The sequence below is a fragment of the Lynx rufus genome, unplaced genomic scaffold (genome assembly GCF_022079265.1).
Source record: "Lynx rufus isolate CCGP_SWC_20201006 ecotype Redwood Valley unplaced genomic scaffold, mLynRuf1.p SCAF_5, whole genome shotgun sequence".
In the NCBI taxonomy this organism is placed as follows: domain Eukaryota; kingdom Metazoa; phylum Chordata; class Mammalia; order Carnivora; family Felidae; genus Lynx; species Lynx rufus.
This window is the reverse complement of record NW_025814867.1, coordinates 135,520,119-135,534,431: the sequence shown is the minus strand read 5'-3', so window position 1 is coordinate 135,534,431 and position 14,313 is coordinate 135,520,119. Positions and strand designations below refer to the sequence as shown.

The following is a 14,313-nucleotide window of genomic DNA, read 5'->3' as shown; positions in this document are numbered from 1 at the left end:
ATGGAAAGTAAAATTTAAGATAAAATGTACTGTACATTTTAAAAATAAATTTTATTTGATCTGTGAAGATTAGTCACTAGTCAGATAGCGAATAACTTTAAAAATCTTTAAATGAGAGCCAATAAAATCGAGGCACATGTGTGGCTCAGTCGGTTAAGTGTCTGATTCCTGATTTTGGCTCAGATCATGATCTCACAGTTTGTGAGTTCAACCCCCACATCAAGCTCTGTGCTGACAGTGCAGAGACTGCTTGGGATTCTCTCTCTTTCTCTCTCTCTCTCTCTCTGTCCCTCCCCTGCTCACACTTTCTCTCTCAAAATAAATAAAAAACTTAAAAAATAATCCTATATAAAAAGAGTCAATAAAAGCAAATATATTTGGAAAATTTGAAGTGGTCAACCAAATGTTAGTTTTAGAATAGAAAAACAGAATACATCCATAATACTGTAAGCAAATAATGATTTAAAAGAATGAGGTAGATCAACATGCATTGGCACTGAATTCCCTCAAAGATATATTGTAGTCAGAGACACACAAATCAGAGAACGTATGCATAGTATGCCCACATTCTTACAAAAATATATGTATTTTGGAAGTTGGTGAAGGAGTTTTAATAGCCACAATGATTGGAATGGTGCTACCTACATTTAGGGAATGATAGTGAGATATGTTAAATATTCTGCAATGCCATATGCAATTGCATAAACAGAAAAAACTTACCAGAGTCTGCACAGCTTTGAAAACATCTCACTGCAGGGGCACCTAGGTGGCTTAGTTGGTGAAGCCTCCAACTGTTAGTTTAGGCTCAGGTCATGATCTCACAGTTTCATGGGTTTGAAGCCCCACATGGGGCTTTGCTTGGGACTCTCTCTTTCTCTCTCTCTCTGCCCCTCCCCCACTCATGTTTTCTCTCTCTCAAAATAAATAAACTTAAAAAAAAAAACTCACTACACACCTATGTAAGCTAAAGCAAAACAAAACCAAAAAATGGTTAATACTTATCTGAGCCTACTATTTAAATTTCGTTTGCATGTACGTAGTGGGAAATATTTAGTTTACTTTAATATGCATTAAAAAAAAAAAAGACTAAACTAGACTAAGAGGAACAAGAGGTTTCCAGAATGCTGGAATAAGGAGCTCAGCAGACGCTCTCTTTAGCAAACAACAAATTAATTCATGAATTTTTAAAGTCATTTAAAGATTCTGAAGAGTCTGAAATCACTGGAAATGGCAGGCCTTGCTCATGCTCAGACTCTTGTCTGCTTTGCCCGTTCTTTTCCTTTCCACCTGTCAAATCTTAACCTTCCACAAGGCTCAGTTCCAATGTTATCTTTTCCATGGCATTTCTCTACTATCTCTCATTCTCTTCTCTTCACCCTGAGCACAGTTTTGTGTCAGTAATGACACATGGCCTGGTTAATTCTGGACAACTCAGTTCAGCAGACATTTTAGGCATTGTCTATGAAAAAAGCTCTGTACAAGGCATAGTGGGATATAATGAGAAGACATGGTTCCAACCTTGAAGGGATCAGAACTGGATGCAGGAGATAGTCACAACTCTTGAAATATGGGGCATGATGAAATGAATAATAATAATAATAGTAATAATAGTAAATTTTAAAAATAGAGACTTGGCAGTTGTCCTAAAAAACAGTATTAATAGAGGAATGGCCATTCAAGAAAATATAATAAATCCCTTCAAAGAATGGCAAGAATCTATGGCCCTTGAGCCACAACCTCATCCCTTACCACTACTCTCTAGCAACATGTGCCAGAGCTCTATACAGGGCATCTTATTGCAGGCAGGTCATACCAAGAAGATGGGTTCCTCCTCCAAGTTACCACTCTGGGATTGTGGTTTCAACCTAGGAGGGGCATGCTGCCTGAATGTCTCACTTACTGTCCCAGCTCCCTGTTGCAGAGACTCTATTCCATGCAGGTACACATTTGATAAGACTAAGTCTTCATTCCCCTGACATTACACTTATATGGCGGAAATTCTTACCCAAGCATATCAAACCAAGGATACTAGGGCCCCTCATACCTCTGCCTTGACTCACTTTTAAGGCAGAGGTTCATGTTACAAGAAGAGGGAGCAAGCTGAGAAAACCAATGGTTGCCACACCTACCCAATGTCAACGAATAGAGACAGAATGTCATTCCAGCAAAAGTTCTGCTTGAGGGAGTTGATTATAATTGGATCAAAGAATGGAGGCCTTCATACCTAGTGGTGTCAAAAAAAAAAATAGAGATCTTGTTGTAGAGAAAGATGATAGGTTAATGATATATGCAAAATGGTAGAACAGCCAGAGGCTTAATAGAGAGAACTGAAAGGAGAGAGAGCCAAGAATAGACCTTTGGGGATAATCATCAACTCTGGGAATTGGGTGGCTTGTGTACATGCATTGGGTTGAACTCAGTCACAAACAATCTGAGCAGGATGTGGGGTAGATTTGAAAGCATCCCCAAGCCATGAACAGACTTAGAAACACAGGATGCAAACAAAACCTCTGACCAAACAATTACTGAATGATCGAACTATTCTTATAAGTTAATTAAAAAATTCAGAGTGAAATGCAAGTTCACCCTATCCCTTGCAGTTTAGAAGATTGAGTGCATGCTCAAGCCTAAACCTTTCTTCAGGGTGACCAGAGGGGATACCTCCAAGCTAATGATCTGTGGCTGAAACTGGGGGCAAAATAAGCCACACATATCTAACAGGAAATGGGATCATCTAAATGACTAAAAGGACTTAAGTAAAACCTTTGTAAAATGCAGCTTCTACCAACTCAAGGAAGACCCACAGGTAGCCTGACTAAAAAGATAAAACCAAGAAAAATGATCTGAAAAGGGACATCCCAGGCTTCAAAATGGAGCAAAAAGTGATTTCACAGAATCGGTTTTGTAAAATCACTACACAAAAAAATGACTAAGCAAACAACCACGAAACAACCTCTGGGAAGGTGGAATTTATACTCACAGTTGCTACACTATACTATCTATACTGTCTTCTTTTCACCAAAAAAATTACAAGGCATGTAAATAAACCACAACAGAAAGTATGACACATATAGAGAGAAGAAAGCAGCGATAGAAACTGCCTACGAGGGGCAGAGTGTCATTCCTATGAGGGACAGAGATACACCAGATGGTGTATCAGAATGAAAGATTTCAAAGTAGCTGTCATGAACAGGTTCCAAAACTGCTTTTATTTTTAAAGGGAAATATAAATATTATCAAATAGAGTATCAATGAAGATATTTAAATTATTACAAATATCAGAATGGAAATTCTTCAGTTGAAAACCATGATGACCAAAATGAAACACTTATGAGAAACTTAACAATCATTTCCAAAGGAAATCATTTCCAAGAGGAAAAAAGAATAAGATAAATTTGAAGAAAGATAAATAGACATTATGAGGAACTAATAGAAGAAAGAATGATGAAAAAATCATAATGTTTAAAGGAAATGTGAGACCCTATTAACTGGAAAACATATGTGTAACTGGACCAGAAAAAGAAGAGAAAAAAAAGAAAAAGAAATATTTGAGGAAATACTGACTGAAACCTTTCCAGATCTGATGAAAACGTCAATGTGCTCACTGATTCACTGAGGAAGCTCAGTGAACTCTATAGAAGAAAAACACAAAAAGTTATACACTCAAGGGCATAATAGTTAAAATATTAAAAGGGAAAGGAGGGGTGTCTGGGTGGCTCAGTTAACAGTCCAACTCTTGGTTTCCACTCAGGTCACGATGTCATGGTTCGTGAGTTTGAGCCCCACATTGCTGACAGCATGGAGCTTGCTTGGGATTCTCTCTCTCTCTCCCTCTCTCTCTGCCCCTTCCCTGCTCTTGCTATGTCTTTCTCTCTTGCTCTTAAAATAAATAAATAAACTTAAAAAATAATTTTAGAAAAGTTAAAAGCAAAGAGAAAATCTTGAAAACAGCAAGAAAAAAACTAGTCATTATTTATATGGGAGCTCAATAAGAAATGAGCTGACTTATCATCAAAAACAACAAATTCCAAGAAGCAATTAGACAATCCAACTTACAACTGCACCAAAAACCATAAGATACATAGCAATAAACCTAACCAAAGGGTAAAAAATCTGTACTTTGAAAACTATAAAACACTGATGAAAAAAATTGAGGATGACACAAGGAAATAGAAAAACATCCCATACTGATGGATTGGAAGAAGACATATTGTTAAAATGTCTGTTACCCAAAGCAATCTACACATTTAATGCAATCCCTGTCCAAATGCCACCAGCATTTTTGACAGAGCTGGAACAAACAATCTAAAAATTTGTATGGAACCACACAAGACTCCAAATAGCCAAAGTAATCTTGAAAAAGAAAAAGCATCACGATTCTGGACTCCAAGTTATGACACAAAGTTGTAGTGGTCAAGACAGTAGGGTACTGGCACAAAGACAGACACATAGATCCATGCAACAGAATAGAAAACTCAGAAATGAAGCCACAATTATATGGGCAGTTAATCTTCAACAAAGCAGGAAAGAATATGCAGTGGAAATAAGACAGACTCTTCAATAGATGATACTGGGAAAACTGAACACCAACATGCAGAAGAATGAAACTGGACCACTTTCTTACACCGTACATAAAAATAAATTCAAAATAGATTAAAGATGTAAATGTGATACTGGAAACCATCAAAATTCTAGAGAACAACACAGGTAGAAACCTTTTTGACATTGGCTGTAGCAATTAGACATGTCTCTGGAAGCAACGGAAACAAAAGCAAAAATGAACTATTTGGACCTCATCAAGATAAAAAGCTTCTGCACAGCAAAGAAATAATCAACAAAACTAAAAGGCAGCCTACAGAATGGGAGAAGATATTTGCAAATGACATATGTCATAAAGGGTAGTATCCAAAATATATAAAGAATTTAAAAATTCAACACCAACCCCCCCAATACTCCAGTTAAAAATGGGCAGAAGACACGAACAGACATTTTTCTAAAGAAAATATACAGATTGCTAATAGACACATGAAAAGATGTTCAACATCACTCATCCTCACAGAAATACAAATCAAAACTACAAGGAGACGTCACCTCACATCAGTCAGAAAGGCTAAAAGTAACAACACAGGAAACAACAGGTGTTGGTAAGGATGTGGAGAAAAGAGAACCGTCTTACACTATTGTTGGAAATGCAAACTGGTGCAGTCACTCCGGAGAACAGTATGGAGGTTCCTCAAGAAACTAAAAACAGAACTACATTCTGATCCAGCAACTGCACTATTAGGTACTTATACAATGATACAAAAATACTAATTCGAAGGGACACATGCACATCAATATTTATGGAAGCATTATCAACAATAGCCAAATTATGAAAAGAGCCCAAATGTCCTTTGACTGGTGAATGGATATTGGATAGAGAAGATATGGTGTGTGTGTGTGTGTGTGTGTGTGTGTGTGTGTGTATTTTATTATGTTATAGGTCCAACAGTACAATTACATAATACTGTTTTAGAAAATTGTTTTTTTACATCAGTAAAGAAAAAAAAGGAGAAGAAATGCAATTATATATTTTGTAATTACCTACATAATTACCCTTAACAGAACTCATTGTTTTATATTTCATTCTGATGTCATTTGCTTTCACCTTGAAGAATTCCTTTAGAATCTCCTGTAAGATATGTCTCTTTTATATATATATATATATATATATATATACATAAACATTACTTGGAGACATATCTTACAAGAAATTCTATTCTAAAGGAAATTCTTCAGGGTGAAAGCAAGTGACATCAGAATTAAATATAAAACAATGATATATGTATATGTATATACATGTGTGTATATATATATATATATTACATATACATATATACATATATATATATAATGGAATATTATGCAGTCATCAAAAAGAATGAAATCTTGCCATTTGCAATGACATGGATGGAACTAGAGAGTATTATGCTAAGCTAAATAAGTCAGTCAGGGAAAGACAATTACTATATGATTTCACTCATAGGTGGAATTTAAGAAACAAAACAAATGAACATGGGGGGGGAAAGAGAGACAAACCAAGACACAGACTTAACTATAGAGAACAATTTGATGGTTACTGGAGGGGAGGTGGGCGGGGGATGGATTAAATAGGTGATGGATGTTAAGGAGGGCACTTGTTGTGATAAGCACTGGGTGTTGTATATAACAGATGAATCACTAAATTCTACACCTGAAACTAATATTACACTGTAAGGTAAGTAACTGAAACTTAAATATAAAAACTTGGAGGAAAAAAAAGAAGTAACAGAACATATTCAAATAGATGAAAGAAAAAACCAAAACCAAAAACTGTCAGTTGAGATTCTGTTATCTATCTTACACTAATTATAAGTAATTTTCCAAAATTATGGTAAATGAAGACATTTCCAGATAAATCAAAACAGAATTCATTGCTTGGAGACATATCTTACAAGAAATTCTAAAGGAAAATCTTCAAGGTGAAAGAAAGTGATATCAGAATGAAATACAAAACAATGAGTTCTGTTAAAGATAATTATGTAGGTAATTACAAAATATATAATTACATTTCTTCCCCTTTTTTTCTCTTTACTGACGTAAAAAGCAGTTGTCTAAAACAATATCATGTAATTGTGCTGCTGGACCCATAACATATTGAAAGGTAATATATTTGACAATTACAACACAGAAAAGGTGGGGGAGAAAAAACTGTATTGGTGTAAACACATGACACCAATTAGCAACAAATCTGCAAGAAATGAAGAGAAAAAACCAATAGCAAATAAAAATGTTATTATAAAACAAACTTTGTATGTATATATTTACTGTCTTCTCTTAGCTTCTTTAAAATACATAATATGTACAGTATAAAATAATAACTGTAACTATGGATTGTTGGACTTAAAGCAAATATAGAGATAATATGTATACAAAAAATAACTTAAAAAGTGGAGGAGGGAATGAGCAATACAGGAGGGTAGTTTCTATTTCCTCATTGGGACTAAATCTAAAAGCTGGAGTCCAGTAAAGATTTATATTGTAAGCCCTAGTACAACCACAAAGAAAATAACTCAAGAGATAACTTAAAATTATTAATTAAATTAAAATTTTATACAACACAATATTCATTTAATGTAAAAGGAGTAAGGAAAGAGTAAATGGAAGAATTAAAAGATAATAGCTATATGGAAAGCAACAAACTAAGTGAAAGATACAAATCAAACCTTATCAGCAGTAACACAGGAATGAAGTAACATTCAAAAGTCAAAAATTGTCAAATAACAAGATTCAACTATAGCCTTTCTACAGGAGACATATTTGAGATTTAAATATGCAAATAGGTTGAAAGTTTAATGGTGCAGAGGAAATACCATGCAAACAACATTAAAAGAACTCAAGACTGCCCTAATATTAAACAACACAGTTATTTATTTTTTTATTATTATTTTTTAAGTTTATTTATTTATTTTGAGAGAGACAGAGCAAGAGAGAGAGAGAGAGAGAGAGAGAGAGAGAGAGAGAGAGCAGGAGCAGGGGAGGGGCAGAGAAATAGGGAGAAAGAGAATCCCAAGCAGGCTCTACGCTGTCAAGGAGGAGCCCAACATGGAGCTTGAACCCACGAACCCCGAGATCATGACCTGAGCTAACCGACTGAGCCACCCAGATACCCCAGACACAGACAACATAGTTTTCTAAAGCAAAAATGTTACTAAAGGGATATTTCATAATGTTACTAAAGGGATTTTTTATCTACCTGAATGTTGAAGAGAAAACCTGGGACTAACATTCCCTTTCCTTTTTCATTCATTGAAGTTGCTCTCTCAAACATTAACTACAATGATTATAATTCCAAATACTCTCATGACCTTTTCCACTTTACTCCATTTACGTTGTCTTCCATGACGTAAACTTTTTGAATCTTGATTGCCTCAATAGGCAGCAAATAGTTTCTTGTGGTTTTAATTTGCATTTCTGTCATAGCTAATGCAACAGACTGAATGTTTATGCTGCTCACCTCCATACTCATGTTGAAGTTTAAAACCCAGTGCAATGGTATTTGGGGGTAGGGCCTTTGGAGGATGAATATCTGAATAAAGGAGACCCCAGAGAGAACTCTTGTGCCTGACCATGTGTGGTTACAGTGCAAAGAGAGCCACTAGACACAAAATCTGTTGGTATCATCTCTTGGTATTTTCCAGACTACAGAACTGGAAGAAAAAAAAAATTCTGTTGCTTATTGGCTACGCAGTCCATATTTTTGTTATAGTAGCCTGGCTGGATCAAGACAGGTTATTAGTTTAATTTTGTCTAATGGTTTTGTGAAGTGTCTGATCAAGCCTTTGGCCCCACCCACCCCCACTTTGTTTTTGGCTTTTATATTTTTTTCCTTCTTTTTTATTTGTCTTAAATTTACTGATATGTTACATTTTAGATTCAACTGCATTGTTACATACAAGTGTAAAATACATGTTTTGTGACTGTTTTCTTTTGGGGATCAATTTCTAATTTTTTATGGTGTTGCTTTATTTAAAAAATTTGTTTGATTTACATAAAATCAAACTAATCATTCAAAACTTGTTTTTGTCTTCTTTTAGAAATATTTGCTTGTCTAGAGGTCAAAGAGTTAGTCTCTTATGTTTTCTTCAAGGAGTTTCAGACTTCTGCATTTCACATTTAAGCATTTCTCACAACCCACACTAATTTTATGTATGATAATATGAGGTAGGGTTCAAGTTTCATTTTTTCCATTGTGGATTTTCAGTTGTTCTTTGCACAATTTATTAAAAATGTATTCTTTCCTGCCTTGAATTGCTTTGATAGCTCTATAAAAAATAAATTGGCTATATGTATGAATATATTTCCTGACTCTCTACTTTTTCCATTGGTACATTCATCTTTCCTATTACCAATATAACACTTTCTTAATCATATAGCTTTATAGTAAGTCTTGAAATCAGGTAATGGATGTCTTCCAAGTTTTTTTATTCATTTTTTTAAATATTATTTTGGTTAAATTTGTTCCTTTCCATTCCTTAAATAAAATTAAAGCCAGTCTGTCAGTTTCTAAAAGAAAATCATAAAAACTGTTGGAATCTGTTGATTAAATTGAATATATAGGCTAATGCATACATGTGATATTTAAAAAATATCAAATCTTCTAATTTAGAATATCTCTTCATTTGTAAAAATAACCTTTCAAAATTTTTTTATACTTTTTAGTGTAGAAGCCTTGCCAATTTGTACATTGTGATATATATATATATATATATATATATATATATATATATATATAATAGGTTTTTGTCTTTTCCACAGAGTCATGTAGATGGAATCATAATAGTATGGAGCCTTTTTAGACTGGATTCTTTTACTTAGTAATATACAGGTCTGTTTATGGCTTGCTAGCTCATTTATTTTTAGCACTGAATAACATTCCATTGCCTAGATGTACCATATTTATCCATTTACCCTTTGAAAAACATCTTGATTTCCTGTGATTTTTGACAATTATAAATAAAGCTGTTATAAACATCTCTTCTTAGGTTTTTGTGTGGACACAAGTTTCAACTTTTTTGAGTAACAATAAGGAGTGTGATTGCTAGATCATGTGGTAAGAGCATGTTTAGTTTTGTAAGACACCACTAAAGCATCTTCCAAAACGTCCATACCATTTTGCATTCCCACCATCAACGGATGAGAGTTCTGTTGCTCTATTCGGTGTTGTCAATGTTCTGGATTTTGGCTCTTCTAATAAGTGTGCAGTGGTATCTCACTGTTTTAATTTGCATTTCCCTGAATGGCATATGGTGTGAAATACATTTTCATATGCTTATTTAGAATCTGTGTATCATCTTTGGTAAAGTGTCTGTTAGTCTTTGGCCTATTTTTTTAACTAGAGTATTAGTTTTCTTATTGTTTAGTTTTAAGAGTTCTTTGTAAATTTTGGATAACAGTGCTTTTGCAGATTTGTCTTTTACAAATATTCTCCCCCAGTCTGTGGGTTTTCTTCTATTTCTCTTGATAGTGTCTTTCACAGAGTCAAAGTTTTTAATTGTAAACAACTTATCCATTACTTCTTCCATGGATCATAACGTTGGTGTTGTATGTTAAAAGGCATCACCATACCTGAGATTATGTAGGTTTTCTTCAATGCTATCTTCTAGGAGTATATTTTATAGATTGGCCGTTTACACTCAGGTCTGAGATCTATATCGTGAAGGGTGTTAAGTTCTGTGTTTAGATTCATTACTCTGCCTGTGGGTGTCTAGTCATCCCACACCACTTATTAAAAACAACAACAACAACAACAACAACAACATCGGCAAAAAACTATCTCTGTTCCATTGCTTTACCTTTTGTCAAAGATCAGTTAACTATATTTATGCGGGTCTATTCTGGACTCTCTATTCTCTTCCCTTGATCTTTCTATATACTCTTTCCTTTTTTACAGTAAGAACCTCAAGTGGGCATTTTGTTAAACAAATACATATTTGAAATGTTTATGGTAAAATATATCAATATCGAACAAAAATGTGTGTAAACAGTGATTCTACAACTGGGAAGACACCTCAGTTTTATTAATTTTGGTGGTATCTTCTCAACCATGTCTAACTCTTAGAATCTTCTTTCTTAAGCATGGCAAGGAAAATATACCTTCACATAACAGGACAACAATTGGAAGGAAAACAGCGGTCATAAAATTTGGAGGTGTATACCATACACATTGTTTTATTTATTTCAGGAACAAATCAATGCATGTATTGTGACCAGCAGAAGGGCAACAAGTCCTAGTGTGCTCTGAACATAGTGAAATTCCCTCCACGTCAAAGAGCTGCTCACAGAAGGATAGACGTCACAGCTAACAGAGCCAGTATTGCAAGTGCTGTCACTCCCAGAGACACATAAATTTCCACTCTGCAAACCTCAGGCTCAATTGAAGCATCCTCTTTATTTTGCTGGACCTGTTGGCATGCCCAGTTTAGCAGCTTGTATCTGTGGGATAGCCTCATTGGACAGGACATACATTGTTTGCAGTACAGCAAAAATGAAACTGAGAAGCCCAAATTGTTTTATTGTTAACTTCCATCTACCCAACCAATGTGGAAATTTCTTATATTTGATTCCACTATGAAGCTGTACAACAGCTGCTATCACACCTGGCAAATAAACCAGAACCAAGAGGGTGATGAAAACCATTGGCAAGACTTTGTTGATGACCAGGATTGAAATTTTATAAAATACTGTTGATGGAAAGTTACAAAGAGTGAGTTATTTCCCTCAAAGAATATAAAGAAAAGTCAGAGAGAATGCAATAATAGCAATTTTAACTGGCATGCAGCACTTTGGAAAGAGTTCCTGTTTGTGCCCAAACTTGGGGGGTGGGGCAATCAAATTTATCAAAATGGGTTGTTTGGTGCATGTGCAAAGGTACAGGTCTTTTCAGCATGCTGGTCTCTCCCGAGTCCTTATTCAAATAATCATCTTCTTCTAGATACCTCCTAGGCTTCATTGTCAAAGTTCTTCATTCGTAATGTTTTGGGTGCTCTCCATTAACTGTAAACAGAACTGGTTCATCCACCTGCTTCTCAGCCCAACCAGATGGTAAGTTGTAGTGCAACTACTGTGGGGAGGTAGCAGCCCCACACCTATCTGTATACTCTTTCATTGAAACCACACAGTCTTGATTTACTATAACTTTACAGCAAGTCATGAAGTCAAGTAGCATCAGTTCTCCAACTTTGTTCTTCTTCAGTACTATGTTGGTTATTCTGGGTCTTTTGCCTCTTTGAAAACTCTATAATCAGTTTGTCTACACACACACACACACACACACACACACACACATACTTTTCTGAGATTTGGATTTTTAGATCTGGACTGTATCTTTTTTATTTCATTTTATTTTACTTTTTTTTTTTTTTTTGGACTGTATCTTTAGATCCAGAACTGACATCTTGACAATACTGGGTCTTCCTGTCCATTGATATGGAACATCACCTCATTTGTTTAAATATACTTCTATTTCATTCACCAGGGTTTATTGTTTTCCTCATAAAAATCTTATATATGTTTTGTTAGATTTGTACCAAAATATTTCACTGTTTGGATGTTTATGTAAATGGTGTTATGGTTTGAATTTCAAATGTTATTTGTTCACTGCTGGTATATAGGAAAGTGACTGAATGTATATATTGACCTTGTTTGCTCCAGTCTTTTATATATATATAAATATATATATACATATATATATATATCCAGTTTTATATATATATATATATATATATATATATATATATATAGTTTGCTCCAGTCTATATATATATAGTATTCTTTTTTTATTTTAGAGAGGAAGAGCAAATGAGTGGGGGAGAGGGGCAGAGGGAGAAAAAGACAGACAGACAGAGACAGAGACAGAGACAGAGAATCTTAAGCAGGCTCCACACTCAGTGTGAAGCCTGAGGCAGGGCTCAACCCCATGACCCTGGGATCATGACCTGAGACAAAAATCAAAAGTCAGAGTCAGACACTCAACCAACTGAGATACCCAGGCTCCCCTATCCTGCAATCTTCTGTATATCTTTTCTTTTCTTTTCTTGTCTTGTCTTATTACATTAGCTAGGACTTTGATTATGATGTTAAAAATAAGGGGTAAAAGGGGACATTCTTACCTTGTGCTTTTCTTGAAAAAGCAATGATTTCATAGTTTAGTTTCTTAGGTTGGGATTAGCGATCTAAGAAGATTTATGACTTTTGTTATTATATGTAACACAAAAAATAAATCATTATAATAAAAGTTTGCATTACATCATGAACATGTTTATAATTATTTACATAATTGATACTGCATTTAGTATCGTTTTAAGACAAACAATAATTTTTCCAATGTTTAGTAACACTTTTGATTTTCTTAAGTATTTAAAGACTATTAGTAACATTTATACTTATCAATTATAATTTGATTTAATTTACTGTGTACTACATATTATTGGGAATTGTGTAAATATGAAACTTTGCCTTCAAAGTTTCAAACACAAATGCAAGGCTATTGCTTATTTTACATTATAAAATAAGTTAAAATTCACTGATAGCAATTTTAAACAAAAATAAGAGACAACACAGTTATGGTTGAGTCTCTGTCAACCAAATTTCCTTTGCTCATTTTTTTGTGACACAAACATTTTCTAGTCATTCTTGCAATTAGATGTGGCCACATCAATGTGTTCTAACAAAGGATTAAACAAGTTATGTTTTGTTTTTGTAAGTTAAGACTTTTTTTTCTTTGCATATCTATGCCTTCTATATACTGTTCTTCTGTGGAAAATGAGGGCATAAGAGATAGCAAGGCCGAAAGATCGAAGAACTTACCTTTCTGTTTCAAAAAGTAGGTTGAAGGCATTTATTATTTCCCTGAAAATGTAAATTGTCACAAGAAGCCAATCTTTTATTTCATGTGAGCACTCAATGTCATTATTTCTACATTTCTAATCTAAAACAATCTTTTTCGATATAGCGCATTTATGTGGGAGGAGAAAATCCTGAAATATTTTATAAGCTTTTTCTGAAAAGACATTTCTCTCCTACTTGAATTTGCCATAATTTATCATTAAGTTTTACTGAAAAATAGTATGAGGAGACATATTGAGATAAAATACTTCATTTAGAAAATAACTCCTACTCATTCCTATGAAAATTGACACTAGATTATTTTCCAGAAACTTCAAGAAATTTGCAAAATAACAGGCATACTTAAAATATCAATCACATTCTAATATATGATTTTAGTATTTAATGGCATGTATGCCTTTTTTTAATGTAGGGCAACACAACATAGTGAGTATGAAAATATTTAACAGAAAATAGCTTCTTAGAACATGAAAGTAAAACTGATGAACATTGTTACACTAAAAATGGAGCCATACATAAAGCTGGCATTAGAACATTCCTCCTGTTACAAATATGTATTAAGCAATTTTTACACAATCCCAAATCTCTCTTCAAATACTTGAGTTAATTATTTCCATATAACAATGTATTGAAACATTTGGTTTGGGAAATATTTGCTTACAAGCAAAGAGTAGTGGTGAATAACTTTAATATCTCTACTTAAGTCTCTTTTATTTGCGGTCCATATCTTTTTAAACATGAGCCTATAAGAGAGAAGCTCTGAATTAGTATGCACTAATTGGCATGTTTATCTGTATTGATTTCATTCTGCTCAAACTCTGTTAATTTCATGTAATCATAGCTTATTATAGCCTGAGGGGACCTCAGAGATCAATTTGTGATTCCTAG

The 14,313-nt window shown here is 34.1% G+C and overlaps 1 pseudogene; it reads right to left on the bottom strand.

Annotated features, from left to right (window-relative positions):
* Window positions 1-10,570: 10,570 nt before the first annotated feature.
* Window positions 10,571-11,633, bottom strand: LOC124526020 (metalloreductase STEAP1-like; annotated as a pseudogene).
* Window positions 11,634-14,313: the final 2,680 nt, after the last annotated feature.